Raw genomic sequence first — 17,782 nt, forward strand, 5'->3', positions numbered from 1 at the left:
AGCGCCGCTGCGGACCGCGGAACGCCCCGGGGAGCCTAGGGCGGCCGGGAGGCTGGCGGCCGGGCGGAGGGCGCCCCGCGCCCCAGGCATCCCCCGCCCCGCCGCTGCTAGAAGCCCGGCGTCTCCAGCTTCTCCAGCTTCTCCAGCTCTCAGCCCACCCGGGGGTGCAGTCTCGGCGGCCAGGCTCTCAGCGCCGAAAGAGATTGGAGCGCCCTAGTCACCCCAAAGACCAGAGGTTGTAGGCCGAGCCGCGGGCGGCGCGGAGCAGCGTGTGCAGGGAACCGCAGCGTGCGGCGCGCGGGCTCGGAGCGCTCCGAACCGCGAGGCAGCGGCGCTGGAGGGGAGGAACACGGCCGGCCGCCGAGAAGCCCCGGGGCTCCGTCCCAGGTTTGCTTCTCATTGGCGGGGTGGTCTTGGGCAAGTGACTCCTCCCCTCCATCCGACGAAGAGAGCGGGTAGTAACTGTGTGCCACCGCCAGTGCTAAGGGCTTCGTCCGCCAGGTCTCAAGTAAACCCCGACCCCAGCAACGACTCCGGTTGTTAGCCAGCATACACTCGGGAGGCGGCTGATCACACAGCTAGAGTGTGGCTCTAGGTGTGGTTCCCGGACCTGCAGCATCAGCACCATCTGACAATTTGTTAGAAACGTAGATTGTTGGGCCCCACCCCAGACCTAAATAATAGGAAACTCTGGGGATGGGGCCCAGCCGTGTGCATTTTTAAAAGACCTCCAGGTGGTTTTGGTGCTTGCTCAACTTTGAGAACCATTGCACAAGTAGTGGCAGGGCTACGATGAGAATCAATAAATTCAATTTCGAAGCCCAGGCTCCGAATACTCCCTGCCATAGCCTCGGGCAGCGCACCGGTTCTCTCCAGCTCTACGGTTCTGTGACGTCGTCTTTTAGGGCCTTATCTCAGTCATAGAGAAGTAGCAGGGATGGCTACAAAGAGCTGGTTATTTGGAAATTTTCTGCGGTAGAAGCTTGGACCACTGATTCTGTTTTTCCTTTTGTTTGAGTATTTAAATGCGCGTGGATTTCTGGGAGCAGGCGTGTGGGTGCGTAAATCTGAACAAGGAGACTGCCCTTACTGAGCAAGGAGACTGCTCTTACATGAACCGGGAAGGGCAGAGAAGCCACTTGGTGATCCACGGTTGGTCTAAGGGAGGTCATCTTCTTTTCTAATCTGAGACCCCGAGGTAGGATTGAACTATTTATTCAGAAAGAGGCCAGAGGCTGTCCGGTGATGGAGTCTGGAAAGAGGAGGCAGGCCAGGGAACCCGGAGAAGACCTTGCCCGGCTACATTAGATCAAGGGACCAGGAAGGATGGCTCTCCCCAAAGGAGGTGAAAAGAGAGGCGTCCATGCACTCTTGGCAGGGTCACCTCTCTCTTAACTCCAATCCCCCCCCCCCAACTCCCTTACTTTCACACTAGACTCTCCCTGGGGTGTAAACTCTGGAAGAGAGACCTTCTCCAGAATTTACCTGGATCATCCCTTTTAGCGCCTTTACAGACCGTCGGGGCTGTAACGCCCACTGCTCCAGCTGCTACCATTCTTGTCACTTGCCTTGTTCAACAGCTGTCTTACTCAGACTAAGGGCATTTCCTATGGAAGATTGTGGGCTGCCGCTCGCTCCTCGTTTGGGCTTCTGGGGGCTAGACACTCCTGTATGGTCTGATCCTTTTGTCTTTGCTCCGCCCTTCCTCGAACTCGCCTCTGGGACCCTTGGGCTTGTGTGATCCCAGCCTGGCCCTTGAGCCTTAGTCAGGACCCAGCTTGACCTGAGGGTGATGGGCTAGGCTGGACCCGAAGCCTCACTTCTTCCCCAGGTCATGGCAGAGTCATGACCACCAACCCTAGCCTGGGGTTCCCGAGAGGGTGTTGTCCGGCTTCTCCAGGAAGCCGCACCTGTCTGTGTTGTGTGCTCCACGTTCCGGAAGCAAATTACTCATCCCATTTTACTTCAGCTGACTCAAATTTTAGACATGACTTTGAGTCCTTAGAATAATTAGCTGCCTAATTTGGAGGTGCCTGTAGTCTGCAGGATGTGTGACCCACCCCTGATGTGTCACACACCGAGCTGTCACTCGTAGCTGGAAGGACAGTTTGGGCTCCCTGCCCTCCACTCCGGGAAGGTCTGGAGGTGGGCCACTGCTGAATGGTGACTGTGACCTCAGCTGTCACTGGTGGCAAGCCACTTAACAAAATAGTTTTCTTGAATTGAAAAAGTTATATAGGCACGTGGTTAAAATTTTTTTTCAAGCACTGTAAAAAGGAAGGTGCATTTTCTCCTTCCTAGACCTTCAGTCCTCTCCAGAAATCATCTCTGCATATTCATGAGGGAAGCTCTTCCCATCACTAAGTTCTTCTGTAGAACACGCCTGAATTCCTCGAGAAGTCCTGTGAATTTCGTTATTTTCTTACAGTCTTATTTTTCTTTCTTGGTCATTTTAGATTTTGTTTCTGGGTGTTCTGAGTCTCGCCTTTGACATTGGTGTGTTTTAGGGGGTTCCCCCGTAAGGCAGGAAACGTGGTGGGGAACAGATCGGTTGAAGCACGCAAGACAAGGGCAGCTCTGCAAGGCTATTGAGATCAGCTTTGGCCCTTATCAAGTCTCTTCCGTCCACGTGTAGTCCCAGAGAGGGGACGCCCACCTCTCGATGGTGCGGAAGGAGGGAGACTTGCCCAGTAGGCCAGGGCGCTGTCTCCACTTAGCAGACCAAGTTCACACAGGAAGCCGCCGTGAGTTTGCCGGGCAGGTGCTGGGGGGTACATCTGGCTTGCCTGATAGCCTGCCCACCCTGGCTATCACTCCACCCCGCCTCCACCGCCCGCAGGTGGCCAACCAGCAGAAGGAACTGAATAAGATCCTTGAACTTCATTCTGTCTCCGTTTCTCATCTGGAAAGGGAGGTTAATGATGCCTAGTTTGTTGTAAAGCTTGAGCAGATAACTGATGTGAAAGTGTGATAATTCGGTTCTTCTGTTACATCTGTTTCTTTATCTTTTCCGCCCATATTTCCCCTTCCTCCTTTTCATCTCATTTCCCTCAGGCCCAAAACAGAAACCCTCAAGGCAAAAAATGTTTCAGGAACCCAAGCAGAGCTGTCCCAAATTCTGCCATAATCCCTCAAGCATTACAATTCACTCACCTGGGCGTGCCTCAATGTCCCTATCTGTAAAATGGGTATAAATATTATTTTTATTATTGAGTTGTTAGATTAAATAAATAAAATGTTTAACCCAACGCCTGGCACACAATAAGCACTCAGTAAGTATTAGAATGTTGACTATTATCATTAGCTGTTTTCCTTCTTCTTCTACCATCAGCAAAACGGCGTGGAAGCCCAGCACAGGCCAGCCTCCGTATGGGGTAGGACACAGAGATATAAAGGTAAATAAGCCCAGCTCTCTGTTCAGGACACCTACAGTGTAAGAAGGGAGGCTGATAAATGTATGAATGTACACAAACCATTTCACAAAACAACTTTATAGAAAATAAACTTTGTTAGTGGGACAGGAAAAAAATGTAAAAAGGATAATGACTGGGGAGGAGCCAGGGCTAGGGTAAGGTGAGTGAGGTATTAGCCTTAGGTGCAAAATTGAAGGGAACACTGAAAACCTCAGTAATCAAGTAATAGTTAATGTAATATTTTACATTAATATAATGTAATATTTTAATACACTCAAATTAATGCAAAAATCTATCTTGGACAAAATACCAACAATTTTTTAAAATTTAATTTATTTATTCGACAGAGAGAGAGCACGCACAAGCAGGGGGAGTGGCAGAGGGAGAGGGAGAAGCAGGCTTCCTGCTCAGCGGGAGGGGGCTCGAGCCCAGGACCCTGGGATCATGACCTGAGCCGAAGGCTGATGCTTAGCCCACTGAACCACCCAGGCGCCCCTCAACAATTGTTTTTTGAGATGTTAGAAAAATTTTTATAATTATTCTTATTTAGCACCAGCTTAATATCGCAGAAAATTTCAATTCATTTTTTAACAACCCCTTCTTCCCTCCCCCACCCACTTTAAGAGCTCTTAAAGACATGCTATCTTCTGTCTTCTGTACAAAACTTTATCAAATAAAGAGAAAGAGCTGTGTATATCTTGCTATAAAATGCTGCCCGTGGCTGTGGAGATGGTGTCTGCTCAGACTCCTTTTTACTGTCTAGATCCTGAAAGACTCTTCGTCCATGAGGCAAAAGGAAAAGGCTCACGCACTCCATATAGATTTTAAAATATATTTTTCAGTGTTATTTTTTTCTATAACATTAAAATCACTGAAAAACTATTGAAAAATTGAGAAGTAGGTGTATTAAAACTCACAACATTATTTTCAGTTTAAATATTTAATTTATACCAAAAGTGAATTTACTATGATCTCACTTCAGCAGAAATTAATTAAAATTTCTTTGAGATGATCACTTGGTCAAAAAAAATTGTCAGGCATGACAGTCTCTCAGTGGAAAGTGAAATAGGCAAGGAATTAGATTTTGAAAAGATCATCGATAAGTTTGCTTTCATGGAAGCCAATTTCCTTTTCCCTCCGGCTCCCATATGGCTCAGCCTGGCCCGAGATTAGGGGCCAAAGAACCCGAAGGCGATGGAGCATAAGGAAAGAGGGATTAGAAGAGTTGCAGGGTAGGTAATATAGCATATTGTTTTCTCTAATTACTCAAGTGTCATATGTCCAACATATAAAATTTAGAAAACACAAAAAACACAAAGGCAAAAAAATAAGCTATTCATAATTATGATACCTAAAAACCACTGTTTCAGTTTTGGTTTTTTACAATTCTGGTTTTTTCTGTGTATATATAATTCACATGCACATGTGCATTCATCAATTCTGAGATGCGTTTTTTTCACTTTTTAACATTTCTGAGATCAAGATGTATCTTTTTTTTCTTTTTAGATTTATTTATTTTAGAGAGAGAGAGTGGGGCTGGAGGAGCAGAGGGAGACGAAGAGAGAAAATCTCAAGCAGGCTCCCAGCCAAGCGTGAGCCCCATGTGGGGCTTGATCTCACAATCCTGAGATCATGACCAGAGCCAAAATCAAGAGTCAGATGCTTAACCAACTGAGCCACCCAGGGGCCCCGAGACCAGGATGTATCTTATATTGATGATGTCATAATTTGATTAGCAATGTTTCATTTACTGGTATATAATATACTGATTTGTATTACAAATCCATGTTAAATAACTACATATATAGTCATGGAATTATATATATACGTACAGAATTACATATGCATGTAATTACTATATGCATACTACCAGCTGGATCATACTGAATATGCTGTTTTTATAACCCGATTTTTTGACTTACTATATTGTGAATATTTTTCAAGGTAATGAAATAATCTCACATGAGATCATTAATCACTGCATAGTGGTCGTTGCATAGACAAGCCTTCTTTTTTTCTTAGCCCACCACCTATTTCGGGACATTAAGGTTGTTTGTCTTTTTTTTTCCTATTATGTGTAGCTGGCTGTCCCATTAGAGGTTAAATCTGTACGTGTTTTTCTTTCCTACTCACTTGATCCTCCAATGAGAGAGGAGCCAGAAAGTCACTGTGGTTGGCATTTGGGGGATAACTCACCTTTGAGCTCAGCTTGAGATAACTCACCTTGAAGTAGTTCCTTCCCGCCGAGAGTAGGGGTGTGTGTGTGTGTGTGTGTGTGTGTGTGTGTGTGTGTGTGTGGTAACCACCCTGCGAGGCACCGAGGGTCCCACAGAAGGTAGCCATCCAGCTTATAGGAAAGTGAGCTGTTATCGGTCCTTCTGCGTTAGGGGGATCTCAAAGGAGAAATGCTACACCCCTGGACACCTGCAAGGAAGGAGGTGATGGCCTGAGTGGTGGGTCCAGGAGATCGCTTGTATTGGGAGGTGGCTGTGATGACTAATTTCTGTGTCCGCTTGATCAAGCTATGTGCCCAATTGGTTGGTCAAACCCTGGTCTAGATCCTCCAGATTGTGGATGTCGTTGACCTCTAGAGTCCGTTGACTTTAAGTAAAACAGATTATCCTCTATGATATGAGTGGGTTTCATCCAATCAGTTGAAGGCTGTAAGGGCAAAGCTTAGGTCTCCCTGGGAAGGATCAGCTCTCCCCCAAGACCGCAGTGTAGAAACCGTGCCTGAGTTTCCAGTCTGCTGGCCTGCCCTGCAAGTTTCAGACTTGCCTGCCCCCACAGTTGCATGAGCCAATTCCTTAAAATAAATCTTTCTCTCTCTCTCTGTATATCTTGTTCTGTTTCGCTAGAGAACCTGACTAATATGACAGCCATCCATGAGGTGAGACTGTGGACGTTGGGCAAGTATGGAGAATCCGCTAGAAAAAACAGCTTGTTACAGGTTTAGGCCCAACTTGTCTAGGCCTCTGCCCCATTTATGGAAATGTTGGCATCTTTGGGCTCTGTGAAACCCAGCATAACACAGACTACTTGACAGGTAACAGTGCCCCCTCTCTGTAGGCGTCTCTCTGTTGTTCTCTGCTGTAGAGGGTACGAGGAACCCCCTCATTTTTACAAGTGAGCAGTTTATAACATCAGCAGAGCCTGGGACTCCAGGGGCTGAGGTCTTTGCCATTACTTTCTGCAAGTCTCTCCATTTATTCAAGTCCCTGTTTTATGAAGCTCAGAAAGTTTTTTCTGGTGTTTTCCCTCCCCAGTCTGCACAGTTCTTAAAATGATCTCTTGTATTTTATATTTTGGTTGCTGATGTAAATATTATCTATTCCAGGGGACGCTTGGTCAGTTTTTCTTCTGTATAACAGAGGCCTCCTTCTATGCTACAATGAATAGTTTTCCCTGTCTTGGAAAATCACATGGGATTGGCAAACTGTGACAATGGACTCTTCTCCTTAAAAGCACTCAGGGTGCCCATGATCTATGTGTACCTTTTGCAAAAGAGAACTTTAATAACTGGAAAGAATAAAACATCGAAATGCTCGTAAGGTTTTGCTGTGAGAACTCTTTCTGCCCCAAATTAATGATATCGTATTGTATAATAGCTTTTCTTAAAAAAGAGAGAGAGAGAGAGAGAGAGAGAGATGCACATTGAACCTTCTGAGACAGAGATAATTGGATCTTAACCTGACAGTCATTTTACCCAGAGGAAAATAATAACAGGAGAAATAAACTATCCCTCAGAGCAACCTATCCTCCGGGTAACAGCACAACCTTTGTTAATCTATCCCTTAAAAAGAGGAGAGGAGGTTCCCATCTTCTTAGACATTTGAAAAAACAGTAAATTTAATTAGAGAGGGTTGAAATGCTACCTGATAGCGTTTGAGTGTCGTTTAATATTATTTTAGGTTGAAAATGATTAGAGGTGATAGAATGACTCAACAGTCGTTCTAATGTCCTGATGTTTAATGTCCTGTTAATATCCTGAACTTTTAAAAAAGTTTTTTTATATTCATTTTTTTTAGTAATCTCTACATCTAATGTGGGGCTCGAACTTAGGACCCTGAGATTAAGAGTCGCAGGCTCCTCCGACTGAGCCAGGCAGGTGCCCTGATATCCTCAGCTTTTTGCCTCACTGCTTATTAATCCCACGGAATTTTGATTTTCAATAGGTAACATGTACCCATGGCACAACGATCAGATGTTGAATAGTGAGGTGTAAGTCTCCCTCCTACTCCCGTTCCGGGTCACTTAGTTTTCCTTCCCAGAAGAAGCCACGGTTCCTGGTTTCTTTTGATTCTTTCTAGAAACATAGCCTAGAGAAGGAGTCACCCTGATGTTTGCAGGTACCTTAAGTAGTCAATGGTTTCATTACATTGTCTGAAATGGTTAACGTTATTTTAAAAGCAGTCAACATACCGAGCTGTCTTTGCGGCTCTGATAGATTTTTAATTGATTCTCTTGGGTTTTCTAAGTAGACAGACATATCAACAACATATAATTTTGGCAAAGTGAAAACAGTTTTGGAGCGAGACCTGGGTTGAATCCTGGCTCTTCCAGCTACCAGATGTCTGATTTTTAAATCCAGCCTGTATAAAATATAGCATTCTCCAAAAGCAGTGTGTCGGTGCAAAGTGGTCTTTCCTCCCCAGATGTGGTAGGTAGAGTGGGCAGAGGCCACACAGAGCCAGGTACCACCCCCTGCTCTCCTCTGGGTTTCTTCTACCTGGGCCTGCGGATAAATCCGGAGGGCTTTGATCTCAGCGATTTCTAACCACCCCGAGATCAGGAGGAGAGGCTGAAAAGGAAGAGCTCAACTAGAGTAAGCTTTTCTTTCTCCAGGAAAGGAGTGTGGCTCATGTTTGCTGAAAGCAGGTTAAGATAGCTTTTATTGTTTAAAATTAGAGATGTACAGAAACGCTTTGAGGAACTACTGGTGATCAGTGTGGCCCTGTGAACTCCCCACTCCCGGGTAGTGGGTAGAACGCTTGGACACAATGGGGGTGTGCATGGGTTTTCTCAGAGATGGGACCTACTGCCATACAGGGAGTTGGTGTTTGATGAGGAGTGGTATTAAGAAAAATCTATGCTTAGTGAGGGAAAGAAAAAAATATATTCTTACTTGCCCGTGGTGTTTTAGCAACTTGAAGGGATGCCCAGAACACCTCAGGGACCCCTGATCCCTCTAACCACTCCGTGCTAAAGGCAAGGTGGGATGTGGATTATCTAGTTCATTTACGTGACGTAATTATTTTACCAGAACCTTAGAGGCCCATGAAGGAACTCCTTCACATCTTATACCACCAGGAGAAGGCAGACCCAGAGCGGCTCCGTGATAATTGCACATTCTGCCAGATTGCAGTGAAATGTGACAGGGATTTTTGCCGCAATAAGGGGTGACCTCAAACTTTGAAAAGATACTGGCTCCACTCATGAATTGTCAAGACTTGACATATCCTGGGGTTCAGCTGTTCTCAGAGGTGCCTGGAAAACGATTCCAGGCTTACCAGGTACCAAACAAGGATGCCTCAAGAATAGAAGCATGTCCTCTGCAGGGAGCTGGAGATGGAGTTTTAGGACCTTGACGGGTTCTGTCATGAGCTATCCTGTCCTGGCATTCAATGCTCTGAGGAACCCACAGGTTCTAAACTTCAAGGTCAATGAAGTTCCTGGACCCACCTCTGATATGCTCTGATATGCTTGCATGCGTGCGTGCGTGAGTGCGTGTGTGCATGCGTGCGTGGGTGCGTGCAGAGTGTTCCCCACACCAGCAAGTTCTCAGACACCAGCTGGGTGTCCTGTAATTCAACTCAGTTCAGACACTATCTGTGCAGAGATAGTATCGGGTTCACAGGGTAAGGGTTCAATCTTACCAGACTGCCCCCCGCCTCCAATTCAGATGCCAGTTGCAAGCCCATTTGGTTACCTATGATTCTGATGGACTAGTTATAAATCAGAGGTTCCCAAGACCCCTTTTTGGAATCGACTAATTTGCTAGAACAGCTCACAGAAGAACATTTGACTTACTAGAGTACTGGTTTATGATAAAAGGATGTAACTTAGGAATAGCCAGAAGGAAGAGATGCCTAGGGCAAGGAATGTGGGAAGAGTTGTGGAGTTTCCAAGTCCTTTCCAGGCATGCCCCTCTTCCCAAATCATGTGTTCACCAACCTGGAAGCTTCTCTGAACCTTGTCCTTTTGAGTTTTTATGTAGGCTTCATTACATAGGCATGAGTCATTGAAAATCACTGACCGTGATGAAATGATTCAACCTCCAGTCCCTCCTCCGCTCCCTGGAGGTCATGAGGTAGGTAGGACTGAAGGTTCTAACCCTCCTGATCGCATGGTTGGCTCCCCTCGAAACCAGCCCCATTTGTAGGTGCATTCCAAAAGTCACCTTATTAGCATAACACAAGAGACGCCTTTAAGCTCTCAGTGCTGCCAGAAATGGCAAAGGTTTTGAGAGCTGTGAGCCAGGAACCCTGGGAGAAGACCAAATATATATTTCTTATAAATCATAATATCTCATAAGGCTGGAGTGGTCAGGGTAGCTTACCCCTTGGCATTTCGTGGTCCGTTGGTGATTAATCTAAGCTTGACGTAGTGATCCCATTCTTCTTGCCAGGGATGGGCAAAGAAGAGTGTCTGCTGGGGACCTCTGAGAAAGCTCTCATTCCTTAAAAAACAAAACAAAACAAAAACCCACGAAAACACGAAAAAACAAAAAAACAGTTTCAAGAAAAGGATAGCCCCTGAGAAGCCTCCCTGAGAATAAAGCCCACACAGTCACAGGGTGGAGCAGAGGGACAACAGAACCTGGGCCCCTTGTTGGCACAGTTGAGCTGGAACTTACCATGCTCACGAGGTCCACCCCTCGCTGGCATCCCTTAAGGTGACAGAACTTAGTGGGCTGACTGGATCGAAGGGGAAAACCAGCCTCAAGGGGCTCAGACCTTCTCTAAGGGCTTTAAGATTTTGCTTTGAGCCTACAAAAACTAGAATTTTCTCCAGAACCTGGAATCCAACAGTGGAAACAATCCTACCCGGGGAGTCAAAGAACCTTCAAACTCCAGGGACCCAGAAAGCCATGTCTGAATGGGATCCGGAGGCTGTTGCCCATATGAGCAGCCTCTCTGAGACCTTGCAGAGGAGTACGTCCCTTTTTGGAAGCAGGGAGTTCAAGTCCAAGGAGTGGTCTAGAGGAGCCAAGTCACTTCACCTGGGTCACCCCATGTCTCGAGGCTATGGAAGAGGCACATCTCAGTATGTGGGGCTGGGAGGCCCTCACAGACCTCCCCCCAATCAAAGGAGAGACTCAGAGAGTGATTTCATGAACGTAAAGTGGACAAGCCGCTTGTCCTCAGAGATGATGTGGGTCTGCTGTGAGATTTAGATGAGATGATATGCGCAAATCACTAAGTTGCTCAGAGATGATAGACACTCCGTGTTCAACAACAACCCCAGAGGCCCCCGAGGCCACTCCCCTCTCCCACCAAGGAGAGCCACTGAACTCTATTAAACGTGCGGGGGCCGCTCAGGCCTGAGTAGAAGGGTCAGTGGAGCCAACGTGTAGCTTTCTTTCTTTCTTTTTTTTTTAAGTTTTTATTTATTTATTTGACAGAGACAGCCAGCGAGAGAGGGAACACAAGCAGGGGGAGTGGGAGAGGAAGAAGCAGGCTCCCAGCGGAGGAACCTGATGTGGGGCTCGATCCCCTAACGCCGGGATCATGCCCTGAGCCGAAGGCAGACGCTTAACGAACAACTGCACCACCCAGGCGCCCCTCAACGTGTAGCTTTCTTGGGATGCACCTGTAACTATACCTGACAGTTTTGTTTCCTCATTTTCAGAGTTTGGGCAGGAGCCTCGCAGCTCCATGAACTTGACTGACCCGTGAAGTTTGGTCTGGGTTTGAGGATGGGCAAGAGTGACCACTTGGATCCTGTTCAAAGTTCTTGCATTCTGGTTTACTCCTAAAGCGGCTGAAAGCAGCGCCCAGGATGGACAGGAGATGAAGGCCCACGCAGGTGGGTGACCGCCACCCCCCGAAGCCTCGGGCATCAGCTCACAGAGAAACGGCCCCACTGCAGAGTTTGGAGGCATTGGCAGGCAATGGGGAGCAAGGTGTCTGCCAGACCAGAGCAGTGCAGGCCTGCGGGTTCACTATCTTGATACCCCAGCCACATCGCACCCAGGAACAGCAAAGATACCTCATAAAGCAATCATGCCGATACCCAAGCCATGTCGCTCGGGTCTAAGTCCAAGCGTGGAAATTCTTCCTGTGTCGGCCTTGACGCAAGGACCCCTTATCTGTCCCTGTGCTGCATGTAAGTGGCTGTTAGCCTGTCAGAAGTCTGATGAATTCTTGGAAGCTGCTGGAATTGTTCAAGGGTGCCCCTTTCTCTGGGCAGATGCAGCCCCGTGTCAGGACACAAGCTGCACAAGGACGTGTGCCAGCCACCGCCGCAGGGCCCTGGAGCCCCCTTTCTGCCCAGGGCCCACCATAGTGGTCTCTGTCTTCCGGTAGATAAGGGAGGCGGGCTTCGCTAGGGGTGAAGCCTGACTTAGGGACGAACGCTAGGACTCTTGCTGCTTAGCCACTGCTCCCGTTTCTCTAAGAGCAGACCCAAATCTGATGTCGGGAGCTGCCTGGAACCCGATGACAGCTTTGGAACCTCGGGCTGCCTGCTGAGAATAACGTTGTCAGTCTCTAGAAGTTGACTCCCGAATGCAGGAGAGATTGGGGAGCTTACCTATGCACAAGGACACACAGGGATGGGGACGGTCAAGTGTAAAGAGCCACCTTCTTTGTTTAGAAGATCATCAGGGGACTACCTCCCTTTGATTCTTCCTCCATGAAGTTCAGATGAGGCCCAACTCACTCCCCAGCACCAACAGTGGACCTGTGATCCTTTGGCCACAAGTGATTGGTTTAACATTAGGCACAGTACCCAAGTCGGACTACTCAGAGCCTTCTTGGAGATATTTCCTAGAACTAGCAGGGGAGGGGGAGGGCCCTCGCCCAGCCCACACCGCCTATCCCCCACCCACGTGACCAGCATGGACTCGTTAACTGGGAAGGGGATGGTGTCCGTTGAGAGCTGCTAATGGCTATCTTGGCCATAGCATGAGGAAGGTCAGCCTGAGTGTGAAGGCAACACCGAGAAAGCAGAGAATAAAGACAAAGAGCAAGAGGACCCCAGTGATATATTTTGGACTCCTGGATCCTGCTGTCCCTGAAGTCATTCATTCCTAGACATCTCGCTTTTTTACCTTTCTTTTCTTTCTTCTCTCTTCCTTCCTCCCTTCCTTTTCTTCTTTTCTACTATTTTGGTTGAAATTTTTTGAGTGTGTTTTTGTTCCTTGCAACCCAAAGAATCCGACCAATAAATAGTATGAGCACTGAATTAACATATTGTGAGGGGGAGCTGGTAAAAGGGCTGTCTGTGGTCACCTAAAACCAGGCCTGGCAGGGAGGAAGCAGAGAGAAACTCCCAAGAAAAACTTAGGAAATGGTGCCTTTGGATCTCTAGGGAGCAGAGAAGGGGAGCCGAGTGGTGACTCATAGTGGGGGAGGTGAGGACATATTGGGATTGGGAGGGATGGATCACCAGTCCTTCTAGACTTTATCCTGTAAGAGGCCCTTGAGCCAGGCCATCTCCCTGGTAGGGCTTGGAGATGGAGCTACGTGGGAAACCAGGGGAACTGGTGGACTTCCCTTGGGAGACGAAGTGACCCCAAGACTAGAGAGGCAAGAGCCTGGTCAAGTGTCTGTCCTGTCTCCCAGCCTCTCAGGGTGTGCTGCACCTCAGTCCCTGTTAGTGCCGGCTCACCATTTCTTTACTTCATTACAACCTTGGGCCCAGGCCTGTTAATGTTCTGTGGCCAAACACGTCCCTCATGTTTGCTTTGGAAACCCAAATTCCCCTCTGGGGTCTCCACTGTCACATGTCAGTAATGCTGCTGTAAACCCCCTTCGTGTACAACTCTGGCCATTTTCCTAGGGTAAACTTCTAGAATTAGAGCTTGCTGGGTCAAAGTCTATGAACATTATTAAGGTTTTTGATTCTTATTCCAGGAGGAACTCTTTTTTTTTTTTTAAAGATTTTTATTTATTTATGTGACAGAGAGACAGCCAGCAAGAGAGGGAACACAGCAGGGGAGTGGGAGAGGAAGAAGCAGGCTCCCAGCGGACTAGCTCAATGTGGGACTAGATCCCGGAACAACGGGATCACGCCCTGAGCCGAATGCAGACGCTTAACGACTGCGCTACCCAGGCGCCCTCCAGGAGGAACTCTTATCCATTATCAGAAAAGGGACGCAAAACGTTTCCATCCTTGTCAACTAGGAGGGGGCTGATGGCCAAATAAGTAATGTAAGAGGTGACCTGTTTTTCAGAAAAACAGACTCATGTCACAATGTCTAAAATAAATTAAGTTAAAGCCATAAAATGTGCTGTGATACAGCCGATCACATGGCATCCAACAAATTGGACTGCCTGGTTCCCGGGAGACACGAGACAGAAAGCACCAGAGAGAAGTCATTGGGGTTATCAGGGTGCTTCCTTGAAAGTAGGAACTGTATTGGGGGCAGCTGCTGTCTTGCACTCCCTGAGGGCAAGTTCAGTGTTAAACGGGGTTAGGGCCAGAGGAAGGCAAAGAAACAAGCGTTTCTCTCAGGGAACTCTTGGTTTCATGAGGGAGATCACCAGCTACAAATAGAATGACCTCAGGAGAGAGATTTTGTCCTGGAGTAAGCAAGAACGTTCTCACCTTCTGCCCGCAGTTGGAAAGGTTAATGCCTTTGCAAGCACCGTGGAAGGCATAGAGCGTAGTCAGGATGGAGTACCGCGCTCTGTGCTGGGAGGCCGAGATGGCAGATGTGGTCCCTGTCCGTGAGGTCCCTATCTACTGAACCATTTCTTTCTGTTCTGTTGTGATTTCTTTATAGCGTCCAAGAAAGAGTGAGGCGAGCCACAGAGACCACAAGCTGTACTGTGGCCTCTGTAGCATTTGCTGAGTGATCCCGTTGGCCTCTCGCTCCTTAAAAACCTTTTCTTCCTTGTCCTTAGCGTCTGGGTCCCGGGGCTTTTCTCCCCTGTTTGTCCAGTGGTTCTTCCGCACCAGGTTCCTTAGTGGGCCCCTTTGTCTGTGTATGCCTTTCCACAGGACAGATCCTCATCAGACTTGATTCTGAGTTTTAGTCTTGTTTCCTTTTCCCCTGGAGTATTTACCACATTACAGAATTACGACAGTGGCAGAGGAACGAACGTCAGAGGTTGGGGGGTGGGGGGGCACACAGGAGGGAGCCGTTAACTTCACCTGCTGGAGGAAAAGGGGACATGACCTGGTTGGTGAGAAATGAGTAGAAGGTTGCCAGGTGGGTGAGTGGGAGAGACGCCAGGAGAGTGAGGGGCATATGTGTGACCTAGGTGGCCCTCACGATTTGGAGGACAGATAACTAGGCCCCAGCTAGTCCACAGAATTTAGTGCTGTGGGCCCTGCGTGCCGCCATATTTGATCCAGAAGTCCAGTCCGGGGTCCTCTGAGGCTCCGCCCTGTCCCCAGGACCCCTGGGCTTACGAGTGTTGAATAACCACAGAGCCAGGGCAGGGCTGGCTCAGCAGGCTTGCGGCGGCCCTGGGCTGGGAGCCCAGACCAGTCAGTCCTTAGGCGGAAGCTCGGTGAACTGGAGGAGGCATTTGAAAGGACAAAGGTCCTGGGGTGGTGTCCTGCGCCGAGGGTGTGTCTCGCAAACCTGGGCTCCTTGCTTGGCAAAGCACACTCCTAGCTGAACTGGTCAGAATTCTCTGTTGCAAACCCCCTTGTTTTTCTCCCAGGTGCTCAGTTTCCTGCCCCGGGGTGTGCAGTGCCCAGATTCTGATGCTAGACGTCTGTGTTAGTTTCTGAGGGCTGAGATGACAAAATACCCCAAACGAGGTGCCTTCAAACAGAAATGCATTGTCACACAGTTCTGGAGAAATCTTCAGGGCCACGCTCCCTCGAAAACCTGTAGGGGGATCCCTTCCTTGGCTCTTCCTGGCTCCTGGGGGCTTGCCAGCAATCTTTGTGGCTCCTGGGACTGTAGATGGCTGTCTCCCTGTGTCTCTCTGCGTCATCATATGAAAGTTTTTTAATAAGGACCCACTCTACTGCAATATGACCTCATCTTAAGGAATTACACCTGCAATGACTCTATTCAAATAAAGTCACATTCTGAGGCACTGGGGGTTAGGACTTCGGCATATTTGGGGGAGGGTGTGGAGGGCACAATTAAACCCCTAACAGTATCTCTCAGACATGTGGCAGAGCTCCCAGATGGTAAGGACTGGAGCTCTCCGTGCTCTGGAGTGTCCCTTGGGGCTGGCAGCTCGGGAACATGGTGTTTACATCTCTGCTTCAAGACCCAAGGCTGCCCAGGATTGTGGCCGCAGGAAGGTATGGGTGACACAGGGAGCTGGGGGCTGCCACAGCCAGACTGCAGGGCGGCGGGTCTGGAGGGAGGCGGTAGAGTTGAGTTCCTGTCAAGCGAGCCATTGCGGTGGGCCCTCTCTCAGCTGTTCTTCAAGGAAAGAGGTTTCCAGTGTAATGCTCATTCTGAAGCATATTCCTTCCAGAACAGGTAAGGAGTGAGGAAGGGATCTAAGTAGCTACAATGTTTTTTTGTTTTTGTTTTTTTCTGAGTTTCCCTGGAGATTTTTACTTGCCCTTCAAATAAATAAACCCAGTTGGTAATTTTATCGTCCTAAAATGTATAGATAAGTAAAAGGAGAATTAACATCTTTAATAAAATAGTTTTTCCTGTCAAACATAGGTGTGTCTTTCTATTTACTCAAGACTTTTGTGTCACTCAGCAGTAGTTGGGGTTTTTTTTTCCACATAGGTCTTGCATGTTACTTGTTTGCTAAGAACTTCCATCTCTCTGCTTATTACTGTAACAGAATTCCTCTCTCATTCTGTTATCTAATCAGTTGTGCTTTGTGTTATAGGAAAGCTGTTGACTTTTGTATAATAATCTTGTGCCCAGCCACTTTTCTGAATTGTCTTATTGTTGGCAATAGTTTTTAGTTGATTTTCGTAGGTTTTCCAGGTTTACATTTATATAGTCTCCTCCTTTCTGATTTTTTGTGTATATATTTTTTTCTGTTATCAACATCCATTGGCTAATCCCCTCTTACCCATTAAATAATGGAGGTGATTGTGATCATTCTTAACTAGTTTCTGACTACTTGGAATACTTGTAGTGTTTTCCTAAGAATAACGTGGCTCTGATGGTTCCGGTTACATTCACCCATGAATGCATCTGGGCTTGCATTCACTCATCTTTTTTAGTGAAGAGTATTTGAAACTTTCTTGTTGTCCCTCCCTCTCCCCGCTGCCCTCTGTGGCTTGGATTTTCTGTTTCTTCTAATAATCTTTCTTTTTTATAGAACATTTTCCATTTAAATGAGTGTTTCAGTTACTTACACAGAGTTGAGCAAATATCCTTTGCATCAAAGAAATATTCTCATTTACTACTTTATGCATTTATGCTTTTTCTCTTTACCTGCCCTTCCTCCGTGCTATGATTTGGTTAGCTGATGGTTTATCTTTTCTTTTCCCTAAAGAATTAGTTTTAAATATGTTTTTTCCCAGCTTTATTGAGATATAATTGACATATCACTTTGTGCAAGTTTAAGGTGTACAATGTGATGATTTGATACATGGATATTTCAAAATGCTTTCCCAGATAAGGTTAGTTAACACCATCCATCACGTCACATAACTTTTTCTTTCTTTTTTTTTAATTTAAATTCAATTAATTAACATATAATGTATTATTGGTTTCAGAGGTAGAATAACTTCCAAGTATATGATAGAGTATTGTTAATTACAGTCACCATGCTGTACATCAGATCCCCAGAACTTATTTATCTTATGACTGGACGTGTGTACACTTTGGCCAACATCTCATTTTCTCCACCCCCCAGCCCTTGGCAACCACCATTCTACTCAGTTTCTATGAGTTTGGCTTTTTTGGATTCCACATATAAGTGATACTATACAGTATTTTTCTTTCTCTGTCTGACTTATTTCACCCAATGTAATGCCCTCAAGGTCCGTCCATGTTGTCACAAATGGCAGGATTCTTTCTTTTTTATGGCTAAATAATACTCCTCTGTGTGTGTGTGTGCATTACATTTTCTTTATCCGTTCATCTGTTTATGGATGCTTTCCTGTTTTCCTTCCCTCCTTTGTTCCCTCCGACCTTTAATTCCTTCCTCCTCCTCCCACCCCTTTCTTTCACTTATGTGGCATGCTTTTGCCCATCCTTTATCTTTAAAACACTGAGTCATCTTCCTTTAGGCACGGTTCTTATATTTTGGAGC

General features: G+C 47.0%; 1 long non-coding RNA gene across 1 annotated transcript; it reads left to right on the forward strand.

Annotated features, from left to right (window-relative positions):
• Positions 1-21: 21 nt before the first annotated feature.
• LOC148107816 (uncharacterized) lies at positions 22-12,821 on the forward strand. Its single transcript, XR_015721690.1, has 2 exons — positions 22-387; positions 11,265-12,821. It is a non-coding gene; the product is annotated as an uncharacterized LOC148107816 (long non-coding RNA).
• Positions 12,822-17,782: the final 4,961 nt, after the last annotated feature.

Source organism: Ursus americanus, chromosome 25 (genome assembly GCF_024610735.1).
Source record: "Ursus americanus isolate L20-20 chromosome 25, mUrsAme1.1.p, whole genome shotgun sequence".
NCBI classification, from domain to species: Eukaryota; Metazoa; Chordata; class Mammalia; order Carnivora; family Ursidae; genus Ursus; species Ursus americanus.